Below are 18941 nucleotides of genomic sequence, written 5' to 3' on the forward strand. Positions count from 1 at the left end.
TTTTCATCTTCTCAATCAAAGACTGGTCCTCAGCAGGATCCCTAATATTGTACATTGTGTTATTCCACATAATTTTTGGGAATGCCGGAAATCTCCTCTGCACTGTGGCACCCAGGGATCTGAGTTCTTGCATACATTTTCCCAGCTCCCACTGCCTGTCTAGAGTCACTTTGGAGACATCTGACTGTATCCAAAAGGACCATTCTTCCATAGTAAAGCTGCCTACCTTAAGAGACTCAGACAGAATCTTCTCCTTAATAGAATATGTACCAAAATTAATAGGAATCTTCCTAGGGACCTTTCTATCAGGCTTCCTTCTGAAGGGGTCTCTATGAACTCTCTGTATATCCTCCTCCAAGTTTATATGCACCATCAACGGAAAAAACCTCCTAAGCAAACTTATCACGTAGCCCCTGATATCCTCGCCTTCTGCACCCTCAGGAACAATCAAACACTCTAATATTGCTCCTCTGAAGATTATTCTCAAATTATTCCAACTTTTCTTGAAACACTTTTTCCTTACGAACCAATTGAGCAATACCCTGAGAGTTAGCGGACACCCGTGTTTCCTGCTCCACAACCACAGTCTCAATCCTGCTGATTCCCTCGGATAACATGTTCAATTTGGTTTCTAGGGCTTCGTAGGACTTCCTGATTTTCTCTTGATTATGCTCAGAGACCACGAACTTTCCCCTAATCTCATTTGTTTATAATACCAAGAGGTTCTGAACCACCGCATCCTGTGATTGTGGGGCTGGCTGTGCCTCTGGTACTGTAGCTGACCGAGGAATAGGTGCATCTGCAGATTTAAGTGAAACGGCCACTATGTTACTGCCAATTCTATTTCTTCCCACCTCCGGTGGTGGGGCGAGGGTAATGGTTTGGGAGGGCTGCATGTCTGAACCTCCCTAAAGGTTCTTCAAAAAAGGTGCTATGGGGAGGTTGTCCTACTACCCTCTAATAACTTGGCTTGCACACGGGTAGCCTTACTTAGAATAGGGTTAAAGCCTGATTTGATATTTTGCCTTTTCCGGAGTTTAATCTCCGGCTGCCCTTTTACTGAGATATTCCCTTTTTTTCGCTCACCGTCAACTTTCCTTGGCCTTTCCTACTGACCGCCCAACCCCCCCGTGGGGGTACCAGAGAACGACCCTAAGAAGCCTCCTCGCCCTCACCCTTATTGTGTTGCTGCTGAAATAATGCCGATGGAGGGCTTCTTAGAGTTGCCCGAGCCCTCCGCTTAACTGGCGTCATGTACACACAGCTCTTACCATGGATAAGATGAAATAGCAGAAGTATAGCAAAATAAAGTCAGAGTAGAGCCTTCATTGAAAGAAAAAAAAAAGAATTGCCTTCTTCAAATATCCTTTGTTCTCTAAACACCTCACATTTGCTTCTACTTTTCTTTTTTCTTTTTTCTCCCTTCTCTTCCTCAAAACAGAGCTGAGAAAAAGAAATGCCCTTCAAAACCAATAATGCACAAACAAGCTTCCTAAACAAGCTGGCAGTGTCTCCTTCAGCCTTCAGCCTTCGGTAACTTCCACTGCTTCCGCATTTTCAGACTGCACTCCGCGGTCCTAAACTCCAACTGCTTCGTCCACTCCCCGCTTCCGTTTCTCCTCGCCTAACTGCGAGGGGGTGAGGGGAAAAAAAGAAAGAAAGAATGAGCGTGGCCCGGCACCTCCACACTGCCGCCAACCTTGCGCCCTGACCGGGAATCAGGTGAGCTCGCGCCCGCGGACTTCACGCAGCCGCCATGTTCCCCATTGTTCTCTCATCCGTTTCTCTTAGTTACATTAGTTTCACATATGCAAAGACAGGCAGAGGCTGAATATAGTTCAATAAGGTTTTATTGAAACAACTGCATCTTAGATATGTAGTGCAATAGCGTGGACAATGAAGCTCAATAAAAGCAAGATTCTGACAAGGACAGTAAAACACAAAAATAATCCTACCATACTGTCACTATGAGTTGTAAATATAGTTCCTACCTAAGCTATGTTAGACCACAGCATGTTAAACTCTAATTCTGCCCTTCAGGTTCCCCCCCTGGGAAGACATCATCCCTCATACCTGAGCAAGGAGGCCTATAGTCTCAAATGAGCCAGGCAGCAGGTAGTCTACCCAAGCAGCTGTAGCGAAGCAATCTGCAATCAGCATACAGTTGTGGTCATCTGGCTGGAATCTCCCTCTAACGTGCATTGGGTAATGTAGTGTTTTTATAATAAAACAGCTGATGTTCCAAGAAAAGATCCCCACGTAAAAGTGTGTATGTTTCTGTGTGTATGTTTCTGTGAATGTTAGAGACAAAGCGTACCACATTTGCCGGCAACCTATCTTACTGTAGCCTTGGAAAAGCACAGAACGAAAGCAATGCCTTGTTTAAGGATGTAGTGCTGTCCTAGGCAAAAACAACTAGATAGAGAAAAATAAAACAAGACCGCAAATGCGGCTAATGTTAATAAAACAAAGTAAAGCCGAATAAAACATATCTGGGCTAAAGTGCACAGCGACACTCCTACTATGCTAAAATAGCATGTATACAACTATAGTTAAAATGGCTATACAACACTTTGAAACGATCCCCCACCACACACTCATCACCAGATTCCACTACACAGGAATTCGAGGGCCAGCACTCCAATGGATATGCTCTTACCCAAATACATCATCTGCAGAGTCCCACAGGGGTCATTCCTCAGCCCGATCCTCTTCAACATTTACCTGGTGCCCCTTGCAAAGTTTACCCACTCATATGGACTCAGTATTAACTTTTCCGCTGATGACACACAACTCATTCTGTCCCTAGCAAAACTAAAAACCACTTCAAAAGCTATGTGATGGAAGTTGATACAAGGATATGCACCAACTGCCTGACATTCAACACCATGAAAATAAAAGTCCTGCTTTTCAGACCCAACAGCTCCCCTTGGGATGCCACCTGGTTGTCCACTCATTTGGGTCCCAACCCAACACCCACCAACCGGCACAAGACCTGTGCATCATCCTGGACACTGAACTCTCCATCAGGCCCCAAATCAATGTGTCACAGCCACCGGATTCAACATACTCCTCATGCTCATAATGATCTTCAAATGGCTCCACCAGGACATCAGGAAGACCGTCAACCTGTCTCTGATCACAAGTAATATTACGGCAACTTTACACAAAAGCTCCAAACCATCCAAAACAGTGCTGACTGCCCCTCAACCTGCCCCGCCACTCCTCCATCATGCTTTACTTCTGGGAACTTTACTGGCTCCCCATCCATAAACACTGCTGTTTCAAGATACTCATCCTCACCAACAAAGCTCTACATCAGAAGGGACCGACCTACCTCAACCGCCAACTGCAGTTCCACCAGCCAACCTGGAACCTCCGATCTACCTCATTCTCACTCACACAAATCCCCTGCATTCGCAGAAGCAGGTCAGGAGGCCCTTCGTTCTCCTATCTAGCGGCAAAGACCTTGGACACTCCCCCCCAGAACATCAAAGCAGGCTCCATGGTCAAAAGTTTCAGCAAAAAACTGAAAACGTGAATTTAGGACTAATGCTCCTGACTGTCCCATGCTACTCAGCACCTCCCGGGTGATAGATTCACGTTCTACAAATCTGCTTTATATTAAATTATATTACTTTACAACACAATACATTATGACTTAATCACAAACTTGTACTGTAAAATTAAAAGGCATAAAAGATGGCATGTTGGATTTTGAAACAAGGTCCCAGACTACTTGCAGAAAATTGCACTTCTATAAAGTCTCAGAAAGTACTGTCTGACAATTCCAAGTGTGGACCTTCCACCTGCAAAAATGTTCAACCACAGTGAAATGAACCTGGGATATACCATCAAAAGCTCTGAAGCCAAAACCTGAGTGCCCAACAAGTCAGTCTCATACTCGGAAAATATTAAAAGCTGGTATGTTTTAGGAAACTCCTGTCTGCAGGTTGTCTGCTAATAGGTGACAATCAAGTACGTTCTACAGCTGGCCTGCAGATGCGCTACTTCCACCAATAAACACCTATCTGCACTACAGAGTGAATTCTGTCTGCCCATTTTAGTCTGGAGTTTAGATGAACCAAGGGGCTCATTTACAAGCCCCTTGTGCCATTTAGCATCATTGTTTGTGATGGTACAGAGGCACAAACAGTCCCCCACACAGCGCTGCATTTACCAACTGTCTCAAGATGACTATTGCACCAGATTTTAAACCCCTGCACTACATTATGCTGGTGCCAGGTACAATGTATGCTAGGAGGCCCACAGGAATGACGCAGTGAAATTTGTAAGATTTCACTGCGCGTCCTAGCGTATTTTTTAATGCCTGCTCAAGTGATGCTGGGCTGTTTTAAATGGGCCTCCCTGAGCTTTGCTGGACTAGTGCTGCCATTTTTGATGCAAAACGTCACAACTGGTGCAAAAGTTTGTTGTAAATGAGGCCCAAAAAGTCCATTAAACATGCACTGCATCTGTCACTTTTTTCATCCTCCATTAAAGTTTAAAAAACGACAGAGAAAGAACACCCACACCTCCACCCACCTTTAGCTTTTCAACAACATAATCACCGAGAATCAACCTCCACACCTGAGATGATGACAAAAAAGGATAAATAGACCTTCCTAAACCACAACAAATACACCACCCACTGAAGGAACATGCCCCTGATCCTGCAAGGGCCTCTAAGTGGCTATGCTCGATCAGTAACACTGCAATCCAGTAGAATTTCAAAGTTTTTTTATTTTTTTATTTTAATTTCTTTGCTAATATAAAAACATTAATTATTTTCATAATATATAAACTAACCAAATTGTCCGTTGATGTGTTACTCTATTTTAACAGATGACAGATAGGTCCTCCAATAGTATAAATAGATATTGGGTGGTTCTTACTCTAAAGACGTCACTACAATATTTATACCACCGTGCCTTGACTTACAAATCCTGAACAGAGAGGTGTCTTATTCAAACTACAGTGTTGCAAATGTTCACTGAGGAAATACCTTGAATGACCATTAGCCAGGAATATTTTAAGTACAGACAGGATGCTACACTGGTATTAAACTTGCCAGATGTAGGTGGACAACCTGGATGATAGCTCAATATTTGATCAATTTAATAGACATGTTAATATGACATATCCCTTGTAGATGGTACACATAAATCAAATACATCATATTATCATGTCAGATATTTTATTTGAATTGTTTACAAATCAAAAGTATATTATAGGCCTGTTCTATGATTAAAGAACCATACATTTTATGTATTGTTATTTTCCTGCACAATAAAAGATTGTTAGTTTCACAATGAACCTACAAATGTCACTATTGTTTATCAGTGTCAACAGAAAATACACTAATAATATTTGTATAACAATATAACCAATAAGAATCATCTTGCCTAACCATGTAACAATGTTTGCTTTTTTACAGACATATCTGAAATGTTGATACATTTGAATTCAAACCAACTACTACATCATTAATAAGAACACGCCTATGTGTTTATTATAATTATGGAAAAATAAAAGTGTATAAACAATAATCTCCATTTGGGGAGTTGAGTTCCTAATAATAAACCAGAGTCTTATCACAGCCCCAATTTTATAATAGCCATGGTTTATGTCTCCTAAACAAGTGTTTCTTTAACCTCCAGAGCACAGATGTTATCCAAGTGCTTATTTCTTTAGAGTGAATTGGAATCTTCAGAATTTTCTAAGGAGGAACAGGCCAGTTGCTTCTGGGGAGGAAGGTGAGGGGAATGGTGTGGGTTTGAGGTTTGAAGAAACAGTAGTTGAGAAGCATTGGTGAGTATAGGGCTCTTTGAGTGTGGCTTTGGGTGGGTTGAGGTGTTTGGTAGCATTTGGATGTATGTGTAGATGTGTGTTTATGTAAATGTCTGGGTGTGCATGTAAGTTTGCATATGTGACATTTTGAGTGTATGTGTGGATAGACAGATATAGGGTGTGGGAGGAAATATGATCGGGATAGGGTTTAGAGAAATGTCAGGAGCTAGGATGAAGGGAGGGTCTAGGGATTAGGGTGTCCTTAGGATCAGTGTTTGGTTTAGGAGAATGGGTTGATTTAGGAACAGAGTTTGAAAGAGAATGGAAAGATATTGGAACTGGGGAGTGTTTACAGGAAAAGGAATAGGTAAAAGCGGAGAAGAGTTTAGGGGAATGGGATGAGGTAGGAGCAGCAGATGATTTAGGTTTATGGGAGGACATAAGAATATGTGAGGTTTTATGGCAGGCCTGGCCCCAGGACTTTGGATCTGGGAGGGACATGGAAAATGGGTAGGCCATAAAAATCAGTAGGGTATTCCAAAGACTCCCAGGTACCTGAGAGCTGGGTCTGGAAATTCTGTTGGTTGGTCTTGTATGGGTAGAAACTGCATACCTACTATTTACTAGTTTTAAGTGTGTATTTCTAGATGCTTAAACTTATGGGTTTGAACTCTTCTGCTTTCCCCACCTTACCCTCCTTTCTCTTGGTCTTACCCTTTGCTATCTCGACTTCACTGTCCTTTCTCTCTACTTTATCATGCTGTCCCACTTCGTTGTCTTCTCTCTTCAATTCATCTTACTCTCTCTCTAACGGTACCCCTTATTTCCATACTATGTCCTTCTCTTTCTCAAGTCCAAACTCAGATTTCTCTAACCTCCTTTCTGTTCACCTTATCCTACTCTCTCTCGCTCCTGGCCTCATCATTCTTCCCCTGTGTGTCAGCTTACTCTGACTCCTCTTTACCCATCTGTTTCTGCCTTACCTTTCTCTCTCTACATCACCCATCTTTCTCTTCTCACTAACCTTGCCCTTTTCACTGTTCCTTAACCTCCCCTCACTATTGCTCATCCTCTTCTGTCTTTCCAACTCACCCTCCTTCTCTCCCTCTCATCACTGTTCTGTTCTTTCTATCCTCGCTCCTGCCTCAGTCTCCTTGCAACTAGCCTGCTGTCTCTATGCTTCATCTCCCTCTCTTTTCACCTCCACCTTCTCACTCGTCACTTCACCCAGGACTCTCATCCTCATCCTCTTCTGTCAGCCTCACCTACACTGCTGCTGGTTATGGGGTAATGATTATGTGTACGTAAAGGAATGAGAGGTGCTTTTGTGGGTGCAGGTTTGTGCATAATCTGGTATGGCATGTCTGCATCTCTGTATCTGTTCCTCTGTGGTAGCTCTCCACATTGTAAACAGTGGCAGCACGCAGGGCTAGATTATGGTGCACATACTCATGAACGCACATGAGATCTACAAAGACTCAGGGCCCTGCGTATTTTAAGTAACTAAGTAAGATAGCAATGAGAAGAGCAATCAAAGATGGCACCTAAACTACAAAACCAAACCAGCCATCAAATACAGGCCTGTTTCTACTCCTATCTGCCCCCCTGGACAAACAGTACATCTTCTGAGGTTGACAACTGGACTTGTAATTTGTTGGCCAGTTTATCAGCCAATACTTTTTGTCTGTCTTTTGAGCAGAATGTATCTTAAGGGGAACAAAGTGGAAACACCTAGTTTATTTAAGTGTCTCAAAACAGAACTATCTCCTGTTCTACTGTCCATCACCACTTTTCATCCATAACCCTCCTTGTACATCAATCTCTCCTCTCCTTCTTATTCTACAACTATCCTCCTCTCTGTACATTCCTTAGCTGGTCACTCCCCAACAATTACAATTTAATCATGACTCTCTTATGAGACATCCTTCCTTTCTCATCACCCCCATCCTTCACAAGCATCATCCTCCACCTTCACCCTCCAGTATTCATCTTCTGCTGATTATCCCTAATGCAATGACTAAGTATATGCTTATCCATAACCCTAGTTGCATCACTCATTCTGCTCATCAATACCCCTCTCCATCCATCTTACATTCTCAGGGTACTTTTCAACCATCCATACACCTCTCACACATGTTTGATCTTCTCTTGTTGGACATGGCCCCTATTGCAGGGTCATCCCCAAACTGTTTGCCTCCTTCCTCCTATTTTTTGTGACCTGTTTTTCTTGGCTTTAGGACTGCTAACCAGTGTTAAAGTGCATTTGCTCTCTGTATAAATTGTATTGGTGTTTGGATTTTCCATGATTGGTACATTTGATTTACTAGTAAGTCCCTAGTAAAGTACACTAGAGGTGCCCAAGGTCTGTAAATTGAATGCTACTAGTGGGCCTGTAGCACTGGTTTTGTCACCCACATGAGTAGCCCTGTAAACATGTGTACCCACTTGCCAGACCTAAACATTCCCTTTTTCTACATGTAAGACCCCCCTAAAGTAAGCCCTAGGTAGCTCCATGAGCAAAGTACAGTGTATGTTAAAGGTGGGACATGCACTGGTGTGTTTTACTTGTCCTGACAGTGAAATACTCTTAAACTCAGCTTTCACTGTTGCAAGGCCTGTCTCTCTCATAGGTTAACATGGGGGCTGCCTTCAAATATCATTAAAGTGTAGATTCCCTTCGGGAGCAGATAGAAATTCGGAGATTGGCGTCTCTGAACTCAAAATTTAAAAATACATCTTTTGGTGAAGGTGTTTTTTAGATTGTTAGTTGGAAAATGCCTCCTTTAGAAAGTGGGCATTTCTTGCTAAAACCATTCTGTGACTCTGCCTGTTTGTGGATTCACTGTCTGGGTCAGAGTGACAGTTGGGCCATTGCAAATTCCCTCTAGACAGTGACACAAGCAGAACTGGGGTACAGCCTTCATATTCTGATGGGCAATATGAGCTAGAGTGGAGGGAGGAGTGGTCACTTTCACCTGAATGAGCTGTGCCTGCCCTCACACAATGCAGTCTAGAACTCCCTGGTGTGAGACTTTCCTTTGAAGTTTGCCATCTTCAAAGGCAGAAAGGGTTATAAGTATTGAATCAAAAACCCCTGAAGATCAGAATTCTTCAAGATTCCAAAAGGAACCCCTGCCAAGGAGAACAGCTTTAGAGCTGAGGAGAAGTGTTGCCCCTGCCTGTGACAGTGCTTTGTTGGGCTGTCCTGCAGTTGCTGCTTCTGCTTGTGAAAGTGTACAAAGACTGGACTTTGTTGTGCATTCCTGCTTGAGAAGAATCTCCAAGGGCTTGAATTGAGCTTGCCTCCTGTCGTTGTAGTCTCAGGGCCATCAAAGACTTCTGCCAGCACCTGGACTCACTGGTGAGACACCTGCCCTGCCAAGTGGTGCCCCATCCAGTCTTTGGGCCCTTGAAACATTACAACCCACAGGACAAGATGGAGGTGATACTGATACAGCGTGCTAGACGATGCAGTTGACAGCAACAACTCTAGCATCACCGTCACTACAACGCGGCCCACAAAGGCGCAGAAGGCTGGAGAGGCTCTTCAGAACCAGGATAACCCTCCTTGGCCTCATGGACCTGGACATAATTAGGACTTATAGACTGAACTGGCAAGCCATACTACACCTGTTGTACCACATTGAGCCACAAATTGCAACCAGCCTTCAGACCCCACACAACATATCACCTATAACAAAGCTGCTCACTGTCCTGCACATGCTAGCAAGTTGCTCATTCCAAACAATGGGTGCACTGGTTGCTGTTGTCTCCCAGCCGTCGTTCTCTGCATTCCTGCCAAACATCTTAGACGCCATCATCTCCCTGACACCCCGCCAAATCAGATTCCCCAACACCCAGCAAAGGCAGCAGGAGAACAAACAGGGGTTCTATCAAATCCATGGCTTCCCACATGTGCTCAGTGCAATGGACTTTACCCATGTCCTGCTCATACCACCTGCAGCAACTGAATACTTACACCGGAATCGCAAGCACATGCATTCCATTAATGTGCAGGGCATAGTGGACCACTGTGGACTATTAATAAATATTTTGGCCAAGTATCCTGGGACTGTCCATGATGGATACAATAGCACAGACACATCAAGGGCATACACCATGCCCTTGTCATGTAACTTCCAAATAGGCATAGATGTCTTAAGTCATGTTGTGCTAATCACTGCCAGAACAAATATCAAACATCACACGACTTGCCCCAAACCCTACTGCATCTCATCAACACATACGTAACTTACCTGTAGTGTGCAAAGACATCTGCCTCATGCAGTAGCTGACACACATAGGAATACAAGATCTATCACCAACACATACCATGTGCCAGATGTGTTAGAAGTAGAATCACAGTCACCGTAGTGCAACCTCAAATGCAACACTCACTGACTCACAACACTATCATGTCTGTACCAGAAACAAGAAATGGCTTAACAGGGGGCAGAGAAACAGTCAGACAGTGCGGATCATGGATGTCATAGTGGGACCCAGTAGGAGAGAAGAGGACATCACCTACCTCACATGCACTGTGCCAAGGGACACATTTGCTAAGTAGCTGAGCTGCATCTCTAGCCTGCACTGTGCACGTGTCAACAGTAGAAATGCAGAGTATTGTTTTGGAAGATAAGAGAGACACTGTTAGTTGTGTTGATCATCCAATGACAATGGGATACACAACCTTGGACACATCATGGCTGACAAAAACATTAGCTGCCATTCTGGAACACCAAGGAAAAAATGTAGTAGCCCATAGTTCCATAGTCATGGCCTGCAGTGTATGAACTTCTTGGCAGATGACCATCTCTTCATTACTTTAAGCCACATTCTAAATTGGCCACCCTCCTATGCTACATGTAGCATGGAAGGGGTACTCAATGTTTCTCACTGCAGGTCTATCACTACAAGATACATAGCATGAAGGTGCAGACTCACAAGTTGCTGTCCCCTAAGACTTGAGGAAGTGGCAACAAGGAAATACCACCCCAATGGTGCAGTATGCAGTTTGCAAATAGGAGGTATACAGAGTTATGAACTCAGATGAATGTTGCACAAATGCATGCTGCACACGGCTGCACCCACAGAAAGAGCCAATTGGCCATCCAAAAAACATATGTCCTGGGCCGTCTACCGTACAGCACAGATACATCTACCTCCACATGGCAGATAGCCAAGTACCCTGGTGTAGGGTAGGTAGTGTTGATACACGGCTACACATGTGCAACTGGCACAGGGGACAACAAAGGGTTGCCAAGTAACATGTCACACATGGGGCATCCTTGCATTGTTGAAATGTTGCAGGACACATCAGCCAATTTAGAAGACATGTTGTGCATTCACACTAACCAATTTCAGAGGCCCTAAGTGTCACACCTCATCTGCAATGACACATCTAAAAAGGGATGGGATGTCCAGACACAGTAATGCTACCATGTTGCCACCACAGCTGACCCCATTGTGTTGTCAGGATGTGCCATGCCCCCCCTACTGATAGCATACTGACACAAAAGTGCACTACAAAATGCATGGTAGATACAGAATGACTATCAGTGTGGAATCCAACTCAAGTGTTCTAGGTCCTCGACCCATACACAAGATTGTCATGTCCAACAACCTGAGGAACGATCACACCAGGTTAGGAACTCACACCAAAACACAGATACATATGAGCCACAACCAGATCCTAACATCAACTGCCATGGTGCATGACTTAATTCTTGCAAGCCCTCACAATGATTTACTCCTGTAGTCTTTTGCAGCGGATATGGGTTATGGGATATAGCCATGGATAAACACCCCATTTCACAACCCAAGCACAGCAGCAGAGCGTGCATATAATGAGGGACATTGGAGGACACGGACAATTGTGGAAAGGACATTTGGCATTCTGAAGTCCAGATTCAGGTGCCTGGACACCACAGGAGGCAGCCTCCTATATGCCCCAGAAATGGTTTGCAAGATCACATTGACCTGTGTCATCCTGCACAACATATGTGTATCATTACATGAACAGGTTGATGACCTGCCTGAGAAGGAGGAGGACGATAGTGGAGAAGTAAATGAGGGGGAAGACTACAACACAGCTGCTGGTATACACAGCAGACTGCAAATTGTAAGAACTCTTCACATAATCATTACATAACTCACCTTGTAAATTTTGTCATTAAACATCTCACTCATCCACACAATCTTGCTTCGGTGTCTTCATTCTCTCCAACATATACTTTGCGATTATTAGTCTAACCTTCTGGAGCATGTCACAAATAGAAATCTGAAGAATACTGTGGCAACATCACATGTGAAGTATAAGAGTGCTACCATCACACACATCACAATTAGCCCCATCACTTGAATGTGACAACTGAAGGACATAGTTTATGGACCGCAACATATAATTTACATCCACATTGCCAACTTGTCTGACAATAGCACATGACACACAACCACAACATGTCAAAAAATGACCTAAATGAGGGGTTCACACATGAGACAGGGGATGACAAAATACGTCGAGATGGTAATGTTTGAACAGACCACTAACACAATTCAGTGTGAGATTTGCAATGGCTACATGGGGCATGTGTGACAAGGTGGGGATATTATTGGTGACAATGTCCAACATGATTAGCCCAGGTATGACAAGCAATGGGAGAGATGGAGCATGGGCAGTACATCCATGGAAATCACACCTGCCACTGCCATGGGGCTTAATCCTGTCACAGGGCACACATGACCTCACACTTTGCACAGGCATGTCTATGGAATGCACATCAGAATGAATGAGAACATATGCAGCTATGGCTGCAGGTCCACCACAAAGTAATTGTAATACAAAGCAAAAATTGTATGATTTTCAACTGGCTATTATGTTCAATACATGAAATGGTAGGAATGTAGAAAGAGTGTGTCAATCACAATATGTAGCAGAGATGTATGCATGTCAGATATATGAATAGGCCACACACAAGTCAGCCATATACTTAAGATCAACATATGGAGATATTTGTTGCTTAACAGTTGCCAATTTGCAACCATCAGCCTTCAACAGCAATCCCTGAGCTGTGAATGTCACATGAAATGTGATGCTCTGTAAGACAACTATACACATCACATAAGTAAACACAAATCACAATCACATACCATGATGAGTGAATAGTACTGACTGCCATACAAATGTGGATACACTGTTGTCACACATAGAGACATATGCATGACGTGTATACATTTGCATGCTGTTGTTTCTGTAACACACACATTGGTGTAACACAACAATCACACACAAATCACATTGTACATTGGACTGCCACATGTGTCCATACACAAAATGCCATACTGTAGCCTGGCACATACAGTTATTATGTTGATACAGGTTGCATGCATCAACCAATCTCAAAATCACACAATCATGATTAGAGTAAAAAAAAAGATGCAAATGCATCAAAAATATATGCAAACTACATGACCCATGGGCCCTTAGTGTATTTTCCACCTTCGCACTCCTAGCAATGCTGATTTACTGTTAAATCGAAATATAAAGTAAAGTGTCACTATAAATAGACGCACGTGAGTAATGCATCAGAAACACTCACGCAAATATCAGATGTGTCAAAAAATACATGCATTACAGAAAACATGACGCAAGGGCCGGGAAAGAGATATAATAGGATATCCTGTTTACAGGCATGGTACAGTCCGTGTACTTTAACTTTCTCTTTACAGTCTGTGCCTCTTTTGACTGCGTGGTTGAGTTTTGGAGTTGGTGGTGAATTTGTGTGATTTATTCTATCTTGTACTGTTCCTCCTGTCGTGTTTAGTGTTGTATTTTATTGTCATTTGTCCCAGTGTATGTGAATTTGTTGTGTTCAGTGTATTTTACCTTGTACTTGTGCTGTCGGGGTCTGTCTGGGTTAGTACTATAGGTGGGTTAGTTGGGTTATTGAATTTTTGGTGTTAAGTTTCCTTTCCTTATTTCTGTTTCTCTATTGTACTGTCTAACATTGTTTTTTGACCTCTACCCCAGTGCAATGTCTGGCAGGGAGAGGCTGACCAGAATGGGGGAGGAGGTACTGGGAGGCTTTTTTTGGTTGGTAGCCCACTACCTCCCATTGATGCTAGAGATGGGCAGCCGTGTGATCCAGAGCTACCATACAGAGGTACGGTGGCTTCATTGGTGAAAGGTGCTCCAGCAACTGAAGAGGGTGTACTACACCAGTCGCTATGACCATCAGCTGAAGCATCGCTGGGCTGACCTTGTGGGCAGGGAGCAGGATCTTCTTGACCATCTTGGTGAGGTGATTGGTGGGCTGTTATTGAGTACCACATTAGCTTACTAATTACTGTTCACTGCACTTGAATGTCAGTAGCAGATGTGTTGGCGTGCTGCATGCAATGCATGTGGACAAGTTGCATGCAACCAGAATGGAGTGTCACTGTGCCAGTATAGACATGGCTTCACATATCCTAACATTTACCCAATGGAAGTCAGAAGTTCGGATAGTCATGCACATCCATCAATAAGTCACACACTTTATGGGCCATTGCAACATCTGTGCCCCAGCATTGTGTCATGTATGGTAAGGTTAAACCAGGATAGCATACCATTTGTGAGTGGAGTGTGATAACTAAGTGCGCCAATCCATATAGGGTATAATGATGTCAGAGTTTCACATACATCAGCCCTGCCATTATGTTTACAATGGGGTAATACCCGCATTAGGGGGCACTAGCAAAGGGCCATATGATGTCATCAGCCAACTGTGACACATCAGTCATTGATTACTCAATGCATATAAATTGCAGACTAACTATTTAGCCACTTGTCTTCTACAAAGTGCCCCTGTGTGCCTTGCAGGACAAGCCAGAATACTTGAATCAGTTGTCATGCAGAGCACAAGGGTCGTGTCATTTATCTGTCGCCCAACTCCCCCTCATACCATGGAGTTCCATCTTATACAGATTGGCCACACATGGTTGTTGTAGTGTGTAGTACTACATGAGTCTCAGGCGCAGTGTAAGAGTGCAGATGTATGTCTCTCATACACCAGAGTGACAGTCTCATTGTGAGTATGCAGTGGTGTGTCTGTTGTACTGCCAACAACCTGAATGAAAACCTAACTCTTCTAAAATAGTACATACTGCCATATGTTGTCCACTAGTAGTGACAGTGATGTGATAGTAACCATGGTTTTCCATCCCTATATTTCAGGTGGACCTCCGCCTACACCATAGGTGAAGCGGCAAGATTTGAGGACCCAGATGTATTCAGTAAGTGTGTGATAGTCTGTCCTGTGTAGTGTTGAAATGTTTAGTGTGAGTGAGTCATGGGTTCAGCACCCAATGCTAGGAGTGATGAGCTATAAAATGATCAGAAAGCAGATTAGGATGGATGGTGACAATGTGTCACATATAAGTGGTTGCCCATGCACAAGCACAAAATCATTTATTGTGAGGCTTCTGGTGCTCAGTGACCAGCATTGTGTAAACAAGGTAATGACAAGCCTCATTTAGCTCCTTATGTGACTTAGATGTGCACCGTTACACCGTTGTGTATGTAATGGCACTGGAACACACCCTCATTCACACAACCCAGTGATACACCATTCTCTTGACAATTTGGAGCAATTTGGAGCATCACTATATTGTGTTGTACATGTAGGAATGTGTGGGCATTTTACTACCAGCATGGTGCCAATAATCTTGTAGTCCACCTATGTGACAACTAATGTGATAGGTGTGCATGCAGGTCAAGTACAATTGTGTCCTGGCATGGTTATGGGTGTGTGAGGAATGGTATTGGCTGATCAGGTATTGATAGTTGTCTATACCTGAACACATGAATGTAGAAGTGAGAGACCTATGGATAGCAGATTCATATTTTGTCATCACCTAAATTATGCTACACCCCCTGACTCCGTGTATGAGTGGGCATGCATTGGTGGACGACGACCTGTAGAGTTGAGATGTTGATCTGCATGGCCATACCCCCTGGGGCACAGGGGGTGGCATCAACAAATGTGTAGGTAAATGTGATGCTCACTGTGTAGGTGACAGTCCTTTTGATCAGGCTTGCATACGTACCTATCAACACTGAACCCTTATGGTAAACAACATCATCCCATGCTCAGAATACCAGCATCAAGTTTCAGGTGATGTATGCTTGAAAATTTGATACTTAAGAAGAGGAATAGTGGCCCTGTTCAATGTGAATTTGACGCTGCCTTACAATTGTCACACATGGTACAAAGTCTAAGCACATCTGAATTTGTTTGTTACCTAATCTTGTTGTGGATGGCTATGGTGTAAGGTAAATTGGGCTAAGGCAGCATTCTCGTTTCCTCCATCAGAGGCTATTGTATCATCTGGATTTTGAGTAGGAATGCATGTGCTTTTCTATGTTAATAGTAAGCTGATTTACTATACATACTCCACAAAATGCTAACACTGATGGTTGCCTGTCTTATTTTTATAGCTGCCAACATGAATGAGAACCGCATTTCAGAAGAGGGCAGTGAGCTATAGGCACATTTTGGCAGTGGAATCTGGGTTCAGGCAGATGGCACGCTGCTATTGCTCAGAGTGATCCATAGGTGAGTGGCGGGCATTCAGCCACTGGTGACCCACACTGCCCACACAGGCAGGACCAAGCACATCTGCTGTGCAGGGACCCACAGCTGCCAAAATCACCATTGCTCCTGCTGCTGCAACCACAGGTAGCATGACACAGCCAACCGCATCAGCTGCTATTGACATGAGTGCCATAATAGATGTTCAGAGGGATGTACAACTGGTTCTCCAAATGTTGGACTCCATTGAGCAAGAGGTGGCCAAGAATAGCAAGATTATTAAAAAAAAGAATCAAAAAGGGCCAACCTCTGAATGACATTATGTCACTCCTCCCTCCTCTTTTTCTACTCTTTTTTTGTGGGCATTAGGGGGGTAGTTGTAAGTTAGAATAGGTTAGTGGGTTAGTTAGGATAAGTAGGTTTGGGGGTGGTTTTACTACTTTTCATATTTTACTATGTGGATGGGTTGGCTATGTTGGGTGTGTTGGGGCTTTTATATGTTTTGTAAAAAAAAAAATATACTTGTTTAGTCATAGTTAGTAAATGTGTAGTTTAGTGTATTTTGTCCTGCATGTGTTTTGTGATATAAGGGGAGTGGGGGCGAATGTTTAGAGTGTGTAGTTAAATGTGCAAAGTAAGTGTAGCATAGAGAAGTTAGGGTCTGTTATGGGTAATGTACAGTTAGGATAGGTTTTATTAGGGCAGGTGTTAATTATTATAGTTTAATTGATTTATTTATCAGAATAAATGTTTTTGGGTACTCCCTTACTACATGTGTAATATGCTTGGGTCTCACGGTCTTTCCATGGATGTACAGTGCAAATTGTGCATTGTCCTGGAGACTCTGGCCTGCATCCAAATCCCTCTCTTGACATTTTCATCACCTTCTTATGACTGAGCTGTCACATTGGCAGCTACAACACATCTACTTACCTGTGCACCTTGCATCTAGTGTTCCCACCACTCAAGATGACTGTGTTGACCATGTACAGGACAGGCTAGGTGTGGGAATTCAGCTAACATTTTATGTGTTTTGTTTTGGGATGTTGGGCACTGTGGGACATGTTAGTACTGCCTTCATATCATTCCTATCCCGCTAAACTGACCAGTGGCAATAATGGATGAGTTTGAGTCCCTCTGTGTCACACCAATGTGTTACTCCCAGCTGACGAAATTGCCCAATGACTGTTTGTTGGAAAATGGGTTATTGGTAAGGGCAGGTAGGTACCTACACTTAGCAATAGGCCACTAACCTCCACCAAGGTCCAGTTAGGTCTCAGTAAATTAAACCCAGCTCAACCCTTGGTAGCTTGGCAACGAGCGTCAAGGCTTAACTTAGGAGACAGAGTGTAAAGCATTCAAATATCACAAAACAGTAATTAAATAAAACACAGGAAACAGTTTAAAAATCCAAAACCACTTTTTAAAAATAGATTATATTTTTATCTTTAAAATGACACCAAAACAAATAAAATCAGAAAAGGGGAACCGGAGATATGAATTTTTAAAGAATTATAATTTTTTTAGCGCCTAGAAACAAAAAGAGCCACTCGTGTCATCTGGTTGCACCTCGACCAGGGCAAAGTCAAAGTTTCAGGCCGACCGCGATGGAGCCCTGCCCGGCTACAGGCTGCGGGAGGCCTCGGTTAAAATGTTACCTTCACACTTAGGGCCTGATTACAACTTTGGAGGACGGTGTTAATCCGTCCCAAATGTGACGGATATACCACCTCCCGTATTACGAGTTCCATAGGATATAATGGACTCGTAATACAGTAGGTGGTATATCCGTCACATTTGGGACGGATTAACACCGTCCTCCAAAGTTGTAATCAGGCCCTTAGTCTTTTTTTCGAAGATTTTCTTCAGTGGGACGAACCTGCCAGTCCAATCCGACCTCCTGGAGCCCTTCCCCGGATACGCGATGCTGGAATCCTCGGTGGAGATTTTTACCTTCGGACTTAGTCGTTTTTTCGAGGTGAAAATCCTTCGACCGGGGTAAACCTGGATCTTGATCCGACGTCCATGGAGCCCTTCTCGGATATGCTGGCTGGGAGGTCCCGGTCAACTTTTTACCTCCGGACTTAGGGGGTCATTCCAACCCTGGCGGTCGGTGTTAAAGCAGCGGCTAACTCGCCAACAGGCGGGCAGTAAAAAAAATTGAATTCTGACCCTGGCGGAACTGCCAACAGAGACCGCCACTTTAACACTCCGACCGCCACGGCGGGACAAACAAACATCGCAGCGGTCACCGCCAACAGACAGGCGAGAGTCAATGTACCGCCCACCCTATCACAACCCACCAATCCACCACCTTTTCCGGGGCGGTAGCCCCGCCGATAAAAACACGGCGGAAACAGCCATTTCAAACGGAAAACGCTCAGCTCTACACACTCCACAAGGAATCTGGAAATCACGGAACCCGAACTACACATACTGCCAGCTATTGTATTCCTGCTCCTCTACCAGGAGCACGAACGCCGGCGCAGAAGACAACGGTGAGTACTGCACCTACGACACAAGGGAGGGGGGAGGAGAAAATATTACGGGGACACACATACGTGACACACCCACCCCCAC

Source organism: Pleurodeles waltl, chromosome 7, assembly GCF_031143425.1.
Source record: "Pleurodeles waltl isolate 20211129_DDA chromosome 7, aPleWal1.hap1.20221129, whole genome shotgun sequence".
In the NCBI taxonomy this organism is placed as follows: domain Eukaryota; kingdom Metazoa; phylum Chordata; class Amphibia; order Caudata; family Salamandridae; genus Pleurodeles; species Pleurodeles waltl.